Consider the following 15,079-nt stretch of genomic DNA (forward strand, 5'->3'; position numbering starts at 1 on the left):
GTGGAAGGGGGATTGGGAGGTGGCTGCGGCAGCAGGAGCTGAACTGAACACGTCTAACCGCTTCCCCCCTCCACGGTACGACTCTTCCACCCGCCGGCGGCCCCAATATGGCGTCAATAACAACGCCGCCGATTCAAATCCTGCGGTCCCAGGGCGCGTGCGCAGAGGGGCGGGCCCACTCGCGCGCCTATTCTGGGAGTTGTAGTTTTTCGCTACAGGGAGAAATCGGCGTGAAAGGCGGTTAGGGAGCAGTCGTAGACACTACGACTCCCGTCAGGCAAGGCGCGCGACTCCGAGTTCCGGGTTGGAATTTAAATCCCCCATGCACAGCTTGTGTGTAAATGGAACTCCGCAAAAGAGAAAAAGAAAAGGCTGTGAGACAGTTGGAGAGGGAAGGGAACCAGTGGAGAAAACAAGCTAAGGGACATAGAGACCCTTTAAAACTCGGGACATAGTTGCTCCCACAGTGATTTAACAACTGAGAAATAACTTAGCCAACCTGATAGCCCAAACCACCTTAATTTCCGTATCGAGAGTGCCAGAACCTGTCACATCAGGAAGATAGGAAGTAATAAGATTATGAAAGCTGTTTAGGATTACGAGAGAGAACAACAGTAATAATATCAAATTACCGAGTCCTTGACTGAACTCGATGCTTTGCCTTTTCCAGGTAGCAGTTTGCATCCACTCATTAAATTCGCAAAGCCAGCTTTGCTTTGGTAAATAGGATTTGAACCACCCACAAAATTGTTTTGCTCTGTGTAAATAGCTAATGATACCAGGAATTGTATTATCTCTGCTGAGTATTAGTGTATGTCTTGTGAACAATAAAACAACAAAAAGACATAAATTGTCTAGTAGTAGATATTGTACCCATTTGTAAACAGAAGGGGAAAAGGAGTGTTCTAAAAGTCCTATTATTAACCAGGTACCTAACGTAAGAATCAAATACAGAATTAACTTTTTTTTTTGGATAGGTTTTTGTTTTTGTTTTTGTTTTTGTTTTTTTTGCTATAGGGCGCGTGCGCTCCCCAGACAGAGAGAGACACAGAGATAGAAAGCGAGAAATCACCCCTCCCCCCCAGGGGGGATGGCCACGCCGCAATCCCTTCTCCTCCATTCTCCTCTCTGGATCTTGGGCACGCATTGCACGCGCCTGGTGTGAGTTTTAAGCCACCAGTCAGGGACGCGAACTGCGGTCAACTACATGGGAGTCCTGCGACATAGCCATTACGCTAACTGCTGGTCCCCACAGTTAATTTTTTTTTTTTTTTTGAGAGATTTCCACTGTAGGGCGCGTGCGCTCGCCAGACAGACAGAGAGAGACATAGAGACAGAAAGCGAGAAATCACCCCCCAGGGGGGATGGTCACGCCACAATCCCTTCTCCTCCATTCTCCTCGATCTTGGTCACGCACGCACACGCGCCCGGCGTGAGTTTTAAGCCACTGGGTCGGGGACACGAACCGCGGTCGACTACGTAGGAGTCCAGCGATATAGCCATTACGCTAACTGCTGGTTCCCCCCTCCCCCGCAGTTAATTTTTTTAACAAAGTGATTTATGAGGGCTGTTGGTGTACTGGCTATGTCACTGGACTCCCATGTAGTCGACCACGGTTTGAATCCCGGACCAGGTGGCTTAACCTCCCAAGATCCTGAGAGGACAGTGGCTTAACCTCACAAGATCCCAAAAGGAGAATGGAGAAGGGATTGCAGTGTGGCCATCCCCCCACCCCCAGGAGGGGGGGAGATTTCTTGCTTTCTGTCTCTGTTTTTCTGGGGAGTGCACACGCCCTATAGCAGAAACCTCTCCAAAAAAAAAAAAAAAGTGATTTATGTAGAAAGTTACCAGTCCTCTTCCTATAGAAATGATCACGAGTCTGAGACAAAACTAATGATCATATGCTAATGCTGTATTATTTTTTTTTCTTTTATTGGAGAGTTTGTTTGTTTTGTTTTGGCTACAGGGAGCATGTGCTCACTAGAAAGCCAGAGACATACATGTAGCAATAGAAATCGAGAAATCACACCCCAGTGGGGATGGCCACGCTGCAATCCCTTCTCCTCCATTCTCCTCTCGGGATCTTGGGCATGCATGCACATGTGCTCGGCGTGAGTTTAGGCCACCGGGTCAAGGACTCAAACCGCAGTCGACTACATGGGAGTCCAGCGACAAAGCCATTACGCTAACTGCTGGTCCCAGCTAATGCTGTATTATTAAATGATTAAAAATACCACATCCTGACGGACAATGCTCATTCTTGTCATTTATTCAGTAGTAGGTGTTTTGCAGTTTTGTCTATTATTTGTTATGCAATTTTGAACAGTAAGTATGCCAATATATTGTGTTTTATAGAATTGTCCCATGCCTCAAAGATAGCAGTCCTGGTCAGACTGCATCAACAACTAATTTTAATTTAGGGTATAGTACTGTTTGGAAAGTCTTTTTTCTTTCTTTTCTTTCTTTTTTTTTTTTTTTGGAGAGGTTTTTTGCTATAGGGCACGTGCGCTCGCCAGAAAAACAGAGACAGAGAGACAAACAGTGAGAAGTCACCCCCCAAATGGGATGGCCACACCGAAATTCCTTCTCCTCCTTTATCCTCTCAGGATCTTGGGCACGCATGCACACACACCTGGCGTGAGTTTAAGCCACCGAGTCCAGCGACATAGCCATTACACTAACTGCTGGTCCCACAAAGTCTTTTTAAAAATAGATCAGCATTAAAACAAACAAACAAACAAAAAAGATCAGCATTTACTGAGACAGCGGCTTAACTAAGACACCGACAAGATAAACTTTTACTAAATTCTAACTACTCCAGGAAATCCATGTTACTGTGAAATTAGCAGAATATGCCTATTTTATGCAAAGGAAGAGAAAGTATTTTATCCATGCAGAACAGATAAGAGCATTTATGTTCTTGGTAAATATTTCTAAAGTTAAGATTAGACTTTAAGTTACAAAATTTAACATTAAAAGGGGAATATCTTGAGTTGAACTGTGTCCCCTTCAAATATTTTGAAGTCCTAACTGTCAATACCTCAACGTGGTATTCTTATAAAAGGGAAATTTGGACACAGATCACCACCTGAACATGAAGGCAGAAGTTGGAGTGATACTTCTATTAGCCAAGGAACACCAAAGATAGTCAGCAAACTAGGAGGTTAGGACATAGACTTTCCTCCAAGGAGTTAACTCAGCCCTGACTACACCTTGTTCTATTCCAGAACCCCAAAACAGTGAATAAATTTCAGTTGTTTAAGTCATCCAGTTTTTTATACTTTGTTACTGCAACAGCAGAACACTAATGTGGGATGGGGATCTAGACTAATTGCCTAGAAAATGAAGAAAGTGTTGTATTTAAAAGTGACGGGGGATACCTGGTAAACTTGACAGTTCAGGCATAATAGCTACCCTTGAGGTCACCACTGTACAGCACACCTGCAAGGGCTGTCAAGATTAAGCCATGACAGGGCTGGATTGCCTCTTCTACCAATGGTTGAGGAAACTTTCAGAAATTAGAAGGACAAGGAGGACCCTTCCCTATTCACCTATGTCTTTGCCCAGACTCCTAGCTCTTTGCTTGCCTTTTAAGACTCAACTCAGGCATTAACTCTTCTAGGAAGCCTTCCTGGAAGAGGCTTCAAGGCTAAGTTGGTTTTATAGACTCACTGAGAAAGAGACCCTTATCTGCACATTTTCATCATTATTCTCACCACATTGCAATATAATTATCTGTTCATGAATCTGCTTTTCCCACTACTGTTAGCTCCTCACCCATGGTACAGTACCTTGCACATGTCAATAAATGCCCATTGAATGTTTCTTAAGTAAATATTTTTATCATCCTATCCTATCAATATCCACATTATTCTTGTCCCTTAAGACATGTCTACTAAAATAATTATTGTTTTTTAATTTGCTGCAGGGTGCTAATTGCTGGAGAGAGAGAGGGAAAGTGAGAAAGCACCCTTCTGTGGGAGTTGCGGGGGACCACTATGCAATCCCTTCTCCTCCAGTCCCTTCTCAAAATGTTGGCTACACCTGCACACACACCCATTGTGTTTTTCAAGTTGCCAGGTCTGGGACTCAAACTGCACTGTTGGCTCTGTGGGATCCAGCAGCCTTAACCACCACACCACTGGCTGGCCCTAAAATACTATTAACAAACCATCTAGGTGAAAGAAAGCTGCTAGAGGAGGGAAATAAACTCCACAAAAATATTTCTGAGGCTAAAATTGAAAATAAAAATAATACTTGAAAGCCGAAGTCTTAACATAGTTTAAAGGTGAATTTTAATTTTGTTGTCAAGAAGAAAAAGGAAACTATATATAACACAATAATATTGAGTTGTTGGAAAATCATGATGCATTTTTGCATAGAAAAACAAAACACATCATGACTTTTCTGACAACCCAATAGTTGAATCGGGTCACATGAATCTAAATATATAGTACATCTAATGTCTCCAGTGGCCTACTCAAACCAGAATTGCTCTTGTTGTGACCAAAAGGTCTGTAAAAAGTTTTAAAAGATTGAAATTTTTAGAATACTTTTGCCACAATCTAGCAAGTATTTTCTGATTCGTACATTCTCATAAGCCTCCGAAGCAAAAATCGAACTGTTTTACAAAGATGCTGGTCTATGCTTGGTATTAAACTTTTCTAACACCTCCCAAAATATTCCCCAACATCTCATTCTGATGAGTCATTCTTTGACTAAAGCCAGTAAAAGTATACATCGCTGGATAGCACAGAACCTTAATCATCCTGAGCCCAAAGATGCTCTTTGTCCCATAAATCACTTTCACACAATTTTTTGATGTCAACTAAAGACAAATGCAAACTATAAGGTGTGGAGTGGGGTGTGCTGACTTTTCATGCTGACTGAGTAATTATAGGCTAGGGACAGCAGTTCTAATTCAGGAGCCCCTCCAAATCTATATACAGAACAAGCATTGCCTAGGGCAGAAAAAAATTCTTCAGTCATGTGTAAATGAGTGCAGTTAGGGAAGAATCAACATTGTAATTCCTTCCCCATAAGATTTTGCAGGCTGGCTCAAACCTCTTCTAAATGCCAAATTTGGGAGATACAGCATTTACTTGTGTAGATACCATGCTGGCAAATTTTTGTTTTCATCATTTTGGATATGGTCATTATTTTGAGTTGATTGGCTAGTTCACAGAGTAATCAGAACTGTATATGTAGCAATGATTTCAAAAAGTCACCAGTGCAATCCCTAGCCTTAATGCAAGGTTAATTATTAATATAATCTACTCAAACCCAGATTAGTATCTATCTGATTCTTAAAGATTTTCAGGAAGAGCATTCAGGATCCTGTTCAAGTGTGAATACAAAATTGCTTATACTCTTAACACCTAGCTTTAATCTCTCCTCCACTGGATTTTTCTGTATGTCTTGCTATAGAAAACGAATACAAGAAAGCTTCAAATAGTTCATGAAAAATGATAAACTATTATGAAAAATAATGTTTGGGCCCTCAAATAAACTCATACTTGAATTCCACTTTTCCATGAACTTTTAAAATTGTCCTCATATACTCCAGGAAATAAATACTTTTCTCAAGTACTCACTCTCAAGTTCAAGTATCCCTTACTCAGAAACTACTTACTCTCACATTACAAAAAAATTCTATTTTCCAGACCAAGCTAATTAGAATAATCACATAAAAGGAGAGGAAAAAGGGAACTGAAGATACAATGCACTGGTTACAGCAAGCAATAGAATCATTAGATATCAATGAAAAAGACTGTAAAAAATTACCACAGAATTCAAAAAACACCACAGACTTGAAATACCTATGTGTGAGGATGATAAACCCTACCGCAGCTCAACTGCAACTAAGGAATCACTATTATTACTGCAACATATTAAAAAGGTAGGGCTGCCAGATTTAACAAATAAAACTATGATACACCTAAATTTGAATTTTACTTAAATAAGTAATCATTAGTTAGTGTAAGTTATGTCACAAATACTGGATGTATTTACCTTAATCCAAGTTTCACTGGGTGTACTGTATTTTATCTAGCAAACCTAAATAAGGAACACAAGACCTTGAGTCATCGAAAAAGCACAAACTATATTAAATATATAGTTTAAAAAGCACATAACAAATGCAATACTAGAAAATGTCCCATTGATAGAATTTAGATTGAAATAAAGAAAAGTTTCAATCATTTGGAAAGTTACATGAAATACCTTGGGCTGTGCATGTTCAATTCCCTATAGAGTGCTGTGCATAAAATAAACACTTAGTAAACATTTGTGATTAATGTAAAGGTTAATACACCATATTCCCATTGGTGGGACACCTCAAGCTTCTAAAGGTCATTCCTAGCTCCTCCCAGTCACTTAGTTTTAGAATTTCTTCACACCTTTTCCTGCAGGTGTCAATTCCATAGTCTTGCTTAAGTCCATGCCTGACTCACTCAGAGTTGGTGTCACCGTCTTTGTTTCAGCTTCCAGTTCCCTCTTGTGCCTTTTTTCCTGTGCCTCCATAATGTCACCACGAATGTTCCCTGATGAGATTTTATTTCGGTTTTTTTTTTTGAGAGAGAATGGACGATGCCTTCACTTTCCCAGTATTTTGGGCTTCCTTCTGCAAGCCATTGTTATAAGAGTCAGGCAGGTGTGTGGTATGAAGGAAATGGAGAAAGAGGCCCAACTCCTCTCCCCAACCCCACCCACTGTTAACAAGCATCACCATGGGACCAATAATTGGTCACTAACAGCCCTTAGGGCCTGTGTTAAGGCAAAGGTTTGATGAGATGCCCAAGAAACTGTTAGGTTTTATCTGAAATTTATGTCCCATCATTATTCTTTGTGACCAAATCAGACCAAGAAATTGTTCTCATCTTAGACTGTGAGGAAACAGTCCACAGTCACTCTTGGTTGGAGTTGCCTCTGCACAGTGCATCCTGGAGTGGCTCTGTGGGAACAAGACACAGCTCCCATCTTAAAGGAAACTTAGTTTCTACCTTACATGTTCGCTGAAGATTGTTTTATAAAAGTTCCATTTACTATAATAAGTAGGGAAAATGTCATCCCAACAACCTTCAACCTGAAAACAAAAAGCCAGTACATCTCATAATAATGCCTAGCACATAGTAAGCCTTAGTAAGTGATGGTTATTTTTATCATGCTAAGGCAAACTCCAAAATCTCCCCAAGCCTGAGGTAAGGGATGAATCTCAAAAGTATCTCTTGTCTTTTAGACTGCCTGGAGCCAATGATGGCTGCCAATCAGTTTCTCAGGCAACTGCTCCCACTGCAGACACATCCCTTCAGGTCCTCCACTTCCAGCTAGACTACTGCCAACAGCCTCTACTCAATTTTGTCTTATTCCTGAGTAATGAACTTAACTACCAACTCTGATTTCATTTCTAAGGTGGTTCCTTATTATCATCTATTGTATTTCAAAAATAGAAGATATTTTCCCAAAGGTGAGTGGGGATTCAGACTCAAACTGTTAAACTGGTATTCCCAATTATTCTCCACTTGTCACTCCAATTCTTATTGGAGCTGCATTTTTTATTGTTTTGGTCATTCATAATTGTTGATCCAAAACTCATAATACTTCTGAAACAAATACCACGGTTATTCATTGGAAAGAGAATCAACCAGCCCAACTTAAAAGTTCTCTGACAAGCAGTTCAGGAATAGTGAGTGTCAGGATTAGGGCCCAATTCTAACCTCTAAAATCCACTCTGTCTCTTAGGTACAAGAGATGATGATAGTGATCAGGTTAATTAAACTGGTATAGTGGTAAGTTATTTTGGAATAAGAGAGTAACATAAAAGAGAAGATTGAAGTGCATACGAAAACTATTTTAAACTATCATGGTGGTCTTCCTTGTTTTAACAACGTGTGACAACAGTCTGCTATGTCTAAGACACTGTGTTTGACAAGTTGGAAGTTACCAAGATGAAAAATACCTTTGTTCCCTCCTTCAGAGAAGCTGTAGTCTAATGGGGAAGATACACAAGTAACACGAGAGAGAGTGTAAATGAAGGAGCCCAGAAAACATCTAGTTTCCAAATCAGTGAAGTTGGATTATTCTCTTTATTCCACTTACAGGTGAGTTAGAGTCTGGGTTGGGTGGTATTTGGGGCAGTATTTACAGGGATTCTCACCACGACCCAGATGTATTCTTTATTTAACTAATAAAAATATTACAAGGTATAGTGTTAATACCACTTTACTGTTGAACTTTTGGCCCACGCCTAAGGTCATGCAGTCTAAAATAGATCAGAACTGGGATCATTACTCAAGTTTATAAGCCCACTAAAGATATATTCTGCACTGTTGACTTGGACAGCAAAGAAACCTGGAAGGAAAGAGATGAATTAATTTAAATTTTATAAAGCATCATAATGCAAATAAGTAGCAGGTGGTCAATAAAAAAATGCTGCCTTTTTTTTTGTTTGTTTGTTTTTGAGAGGTTTTTGCTATAGGGCGCATGCACTTGCCAGACAAACAGAGAGAGACAGAGAGATAGAAAGCGAGAAATCACCCCCCAGTGGGGATGGCCATGCCGTAATCCCTTCTCCATTCTCCTCTCGGGATCTTGGGCATGCACACACATGCGCCCAGTGTGAGTTTAAGCCACTGGGTCCAGGACTCAAACTGCGGTCGACTATGTGGGAGTCCAGCGACATAGCCATTACACTAACTGCTGGTCCCAAAAAAATGCATTTATTTTTAAGGATAGTCTTAACATGTGTTCCAGAATACACCAAAGAATGTCTTTTATGACTGCTTTACTGTACTTTGCTTCTCCATGGAATCTGATACTTGAGTACCACACTTTAAAAGATGATTGATTGTTAAATGATCACATTTCTGTTCTTGGCAATTGTGAATTCCCAGAAAGTATTGGGGAATGACGTGGGGCTGTGTGGCCCACATGACTTATTTTCATATCCTAAATAATGTCTTTCATTGCCTCTCCAAAAAAGCTAGCACTCATCTGTAGATCACTAAGACTTACTAATCACACTTTTTACTTCATTGACTAACAAGCGGCTAAACAGAAATTCATATTCTTCTCATTCCTCTTGGTTCTTACCTACTTAAAATGTGGCCCATTGGCATCACTTGGGAGTATGCCAGAACCTACTAAATCAAAGTCTGCATTTTAACAAGCTCCCCCTGGTGATCATATGCATATTAAATTTGAGAAGCTCTGCCCTAGTGCACTTAGCTCCCTCTGGCAGCTGTGCTAATGACACTGTGCCATGGTCCTCAGGTGCATGCCAAGCTCTCTGTGAGGACAGAGTAGTACTAAGATAACAAAGATATGGTGCCTGTGATAGAAAGAAAGTAGAATAGAAGAAAGGGGTCTAGGCAATCTAAAAATGCTCACCTGAATCAATGAGAATTTCTGTATCTAAATGTCCTTCTGCTCTGCGAAAAGGTAAAGTTCATGAGGCTTTCAATGGAGACAGTACACCTGAATGTTGTGTTTGCTTTTTGAAAAAATCGTAACGAGGAAAACAGTAAGAGGAAGAAAAACAAAAACAAAAACATGCACACATCTCTCATGCTGATCAACCATTTCTTCATGCCCTAGTAAATGTCCCTCCACAGCACTCCAAGAGCAATGTCAGAAAGCTAAGCTTCTCAACAAACTTTTCTTAAGTGTCTGCTATATGCCCATCTCTGTGCTGGGTGCTCCAGTTACAAATAAACACCACACGGGCATGCAAACAACATCTAGTTGGTACCCCACTAATCTGTGGGTACCAACATAAGGCTATGGCTTGCAGAATGAATGAAAAGGACTAATTCTGCCCCAGTTTTCTTTTGTCTGTAAACCTTGTAGCATTACCTTCATGGCACAGGTGTCCCTCTCAATAATTTTTTTAGCACCCGAGACACAAATGTTTGAATTAGAGATAGCTACTTTCTTTGGAGGTGGGAATGGTCTTTTAAAACGCATCATCATCTGCTGTCCAGCAACATTTGTCCTAAAACTGTGCAACTCATCATTCCAGCACTGTGCTCTGTATCAGTATCTTTAAACTGCGGCCTGTGGGTTTGTGCCCAGCCACAAGATAAGTAGTATAAAGCAAGATAAATCAACAATGACAGTTTAAAAATTTTTTTAGAACATTTTTAAAAGCTGCTTTTTTTTTTTTTTTTCCTTTTCAGAGAAAGACAGAGTGAGCAGTGTGAGCACCTCCAACAGGGTCGTGCCTCTGCACTTCCTCAGCCTCAGCCAGCCCAGATCTTGGGCATGCATGCCTGTCTTACTCAGGAAGGTTTCCAGCCTCAAACTGAGAACCTTCCCATGTGCAGAGTGTTGCATTTTACCACTGAGCCACTACCTGGCCCTGACATTTATAGCAATATTTATAGAAACATTTATAGCAACTTGACATAGTTACAGAATACAAGGACATTACCAGAGGACCAGTCTCATTGAACAGTTTTAGTTCACTTGTTGAACTAGAATGAGTGAGTCATGTGTGAGAATAACTGTAGACTAGCAATTGAATGGTATATAATATTTTAAGGTTAATTTGTCAACTCTAGCACTAAAGTGTATAAAATCTAGAACTCATCTGATGCACTTGTTTAATAAAGATCATTTAAATCTAACTATAATTTTAAAGGATCAATTTTTTTAACCACCTGCTGATGAAGGATTGAAAATGAATGTTGCATACATGTAATATAACATGCTTCATTTTGGAAAAAAGTTAATGACTATCATTTTTCTTTCTCATCAACCTACCTCTCTGAGGCAGGTTTCTCTACTCTGAATGCTAGTAAAACAAACATAGTAACTATTAATATTTAGGCCTACATGACCCCCTGTTAGTAGCACCGTCATTTTTCCAACCTAGATTATATCATTTAACAAGCAAAAAGCAAGCTCACTTGTCACATGAAAAACTTTAAATATTGCCTCTCTCAGTTCTGCATAGTCACCCTTAGTCTCACCCGCATGACTTCCTTGAAGGGGAGAGAGAGTAAAGATCCCCTGGGGACCCTGGAGTGGCCTCACGTAACCTTTCTTTATAAAAAATTTTTATTTAATTTTATTGATTCATTTATTTTTTAATTTGACCAGAGAGAGACGCAGAGAGAAAGAGGGAAAGTGAGAAAAGCAAGCCACCAGTTCCGGGACTCAAACCATGGTTGGCCATGTGGATGTGTCCAGCACCTTAGCCACCACACCATCTGCTGGTGCCCCTTTGTTGAGGGGTACAACAGGTCTTGAGGGAGGGTAGGAAAAAAAATAAAAACTTTAAATATTAACATAAAAGATGTTTCAAATGTATTTAATATGGAGAATTGCTATTTCCTTTGTAACTTTTCATTTTTTCAGATATGTGGAACTGCAAAACAGTAGTGCAACGAGACTATTCGTTGCCTTACTCAGGCTTTCAATGAAAAATGTATTCATTTTTCTAATTTATTTTTCCTGTTTTGTTCCTCTGGTTGTATTTATTAAATATATATCTATGGAATCTAATAATAAAAAAATGGGCCTGTATTCTATATTTTTCTCTTTTTAATGTTTTCCTAGTAATTTCATTTATCTTCTACTTCTAGTAAGTATTAGTCAACATAAATCTTATTTCCTTCTTTTCTTAAATAATTATTTATTTAATTCCATTTATTGTTACTATTATTTTTTAATTTGACAAGAGACTGAAAGAGAGAGAAAGGGAAAGGGAGAAAGCAAGCTGCCAGGTCTGGGACTCAAACCACAGTCTGCCACGTGGGAATCCAGCACCTTTAACCACCATGCCACCTGTCAGCCTCTGTTTTCTTCTTTTAATAAGTATTAGTCAACATATATTTGAGGCAAAATCGTTTTTCACCTCAGATAGTCTGAGAAAAACTTCTCTGTAGTAGCCTTCCTGTTAATGACTACCACTATAAAATCTAGCACGGCAAAAAATAAAGAATACTATTAGTGAATATGGAGAGTGTTAACTATGTGCCAGATACTGGTCTAAGTGCTTTACATATATTAACTTTTTTATTCTCACCTTATAAACTAGCTGCTATTGTATCACCATATTACTAATGAAAGAACTGAGGCACAGAGAGGTTGAGTTCCTTGCCCATTGTCACATAGCTTTGAAGTAGTACAGCTCAGTTCCACATTCCATGCTGTTACCCAAAGGGGAACATAAGACATGCATTATAGTCCTCTACTAAGTAACTATGGACTTAGGTGACGCACTTAAACTCTGAGGGAAAAGAAAATGAAGAATTATAAAAGATAACAAGACCTACATTACCAAGTCCTTACCATGTGCCAGATATCAAGCTCAGTATTTTACATGCATGAGCTCAGTGTCTCCTAAGTGTGGGTGATACAGGAAATGGTTTTGAGTTAATAGCAAAATGATTTAGTGGTACATGGGCAAGACAGAAATCACAAATTGCATCACAGAGTGAGAAAGCTATTCATTCTTCAATTCTCTGACTCCCTGTCATCACATCTGGCAGAGTCTCCCTTCGGTGTAGGTCTTGAATGACTTTCTAATATCAACTTCCTCCTCTGTGTTATAAAAGGTAGGTTTAACATTTTCTCAGACCTCATGGTCTTTTCTATTTTCATCGCACCTTCAATTTAGGACAAGTTGTTTCCTATTTAAAACAGGGATATAAAATTTCATTTAATACATTTACTGAAGTTTAAAAAGTGAGCTACAGGGGCTGGCAGGTGGCAGGGCGGTTAAGGGCATCGGGCTCCCACATGGTCAACCACAGTTTGAGTCCCGGACCTTATGGCTTGCTTTTCTCACTTTCCCTTTCTCTCTCCCTCTCACTCATTCCCTCTCTGGTCAGATAAATAAATAAATAAATAATATGTATATTTAATAAATAAATACTATTTATATTTAATATCATTTATTTATTTAAGATAAATATAAATAGTATTTATTTATTTATTTAAATTTAAGTTAAATAAAATAATTCTTAAAAAAATTGAAGAGAGCTATAGTTCTCTCTCGGGGCTTCAATTCCAAGATGACAAGAAAAGAAGGAAAACGGACATGCCCAGAAGGGCTGGAGCCACATGCAGCCTATCTGCTGCATGAACCGTGCTGTTGTGTAACCAAAGACAAGGCTATTCAGAAGTTCATCATTCAAAACATAGAAGAGGTCGCAGCCATCAGGGACTTCTCCGAAGCAAGTGTCTTCCACCCCTCTGTGTGCTCGCCAAGCTGTATGTGAGGCTACATTACTGTGTGAGTTGTGCCTTCATAGCAAGGTAGTCAGGAACCGATCTCATGAAGCTGGGAAGGACCTAAGGCACCCACTCTGCTTAAGACCCGTGCGGGCTGTCACACACCCTCCACCAAAGCCCATGTAAGAAGCTGAGTCTTTAGGGACTGAAGAACTGTCCTCTGGGAAAAAATAAAATGCTAATTATACATTACAAAAAATAAATAAAGGTCCAGTGGTTGGCTTGGGGGTTGGGGCACTGGATTTCCACAAGGTCGACTGCAGTTCAGTCCTGGACCTAGCGGCTTGCTTTCTCTCTTTCTCTCTCATTTTCTCTCTCTCTCTCTGGTGAGCTCATGTGCCCTATAACAAATTAAAATATAATAATAAAATAATAAATAAAATTTATTATAGCTTATAAAACTATTAAAATAAGTAAATAAAAATAAAAAATGAGCTATAGGCCTGACCCCATAACCTAGTGGTTAAAGGACTTAGATCTCAAATGACTGCAAATTGAATCCTAGCCCCAGCAGCTTGAAAAACGTGCCAGACATTTGTGTATACATGCCTCAGAATCCCTCTGGAATGGAGAGGGATGGCAATGTGACCCTGCCCCATTAGAGAGCACTTTCTCCTTCTCTCTCTCTCTCTCTCTCTTAGACTCTGTGTCTCTGGCAAGCGCACACACTCTTCTGCAATTAAAAAAAATTTTTAATTAAAAAAATGAGCTACAGGGACTAGCAGTTAGCGCATAATAGCTATGTCACTGGACTCCCATGTAGTTGACCGCGGTTTGAGTCCTGGACCCAGTGGCTTAAACCCACGCCGAGCGCATGTGCGTGTGTGTTCATGATCCCGAGAGGAGAATGGAGGAGAAGGGATTGCGGCATGGCCATCCTCCGTAGGGGGTGATTTCTCGCTTTCTGTCTCTCTGTCTGTCTCTCTGGCAAGCGCACGCATCCTATAGCAAAAACCTCTCAAAAAAAAAAAAAGAGCTACAGAATACAGCGGATAATACTATTGGTCTTCCATGACTAACGAAGTTCAGAAAACCATTATTAGGGGCCCAGCGTCAGTGGCACATGCTACTAAGATACTGCACTGCTGTGTCTTGCAGGCTGGGACCACCTGGAAAGTCTGGGTTCAATTCCTAAAGGACAGGCACAGTGGTATGTGTGCAGGCACTTGAGAGACAAAGGCAGGAGGATCACAACCCAGCAAAACCCTGTGTTTAAAAAAAACAGTTCATCATTTTTTGATAGCTGAATAAAATAGGTACTATTCTGTATTTGTAGGTAGAAGCTCTGAGGTTTAGAAACATTTAGTTGCTCCATAGGAAGTTGATGAGCTAGGATTCAAATTTAGAGACGTCTGCCTTCAAAATCGCTACATAAATTGTCTCCCTTAGATAATGACCATGTATATTTCTTTCCAGGACTAACACTATAGATTCTTTATACTTCACGATCTGAAACAGCAATTCTCAAAGTATGGTCCATTCCAGGTGCTCCTCCTGGTAAAAGTATTTTTAATCAAACAAGTAAAATATTGTCTCTCGTTTCTTTACAAGCATACACGGGAGAAGGCTCCATGACATGTGATATCACAATACGTCGAATACAGAAGTGGATATGAGAATCCAGCTATCTTCTCTCATATCAGATTTTAATAAGCTTTTTTCTTTCTTTCTTAAGGGACACAGAGACAGAAAGCGAGAAATTACCCCCCAGGAGGGATGGCCATGCTGCAATCCCTTCTCCTCCATTCTCTTTTCAGGATTTTGGGCACGCACACACATGCGCCTGGTATAAGTTTAAGCCACTGGGTCTGGCACTCCAACCACAGTCAACTACATGGGA

General features: G+C 40.0%; 1 non-coding gene across 1 annotated transcript; it reads left to right on the forward strand.

Annotated features, from left to right (window-relative positions):
* The first annotated feature begins 10,934 nt into the window (after window positions 1-10,934).
* Window positions 10,935-11,058, forward strand: LOC114006889 (small nucleolar RNA SNORA64/SNORA10 family). Its single transcript, XR_003548551.1, has one exon. It is a non-coding gene; the product is annotated as a small nucleolar RNA SNORA64/SNORA10 family (small nucleolar RNA).
* Window positions 11,059-15,079: the final 4,021 nt, after the last annotated feature.

This window comes from Tupaia chinensis, unplaced genomic scaffold, assembly GCF_000334495.1.
Source record: "Tupaia chinensis unplaced genomic scaffold, TupChi_1.0 Scaffold000097_1, whole genome shotgun sequence".
In the NCBI taxonomy this organism is placed as follows: Eukaryota; Metazoa; Chordata; class Mammalia; order Scandentia; family Tupaiidae; genus Tupaia; species Tupaia belangeri.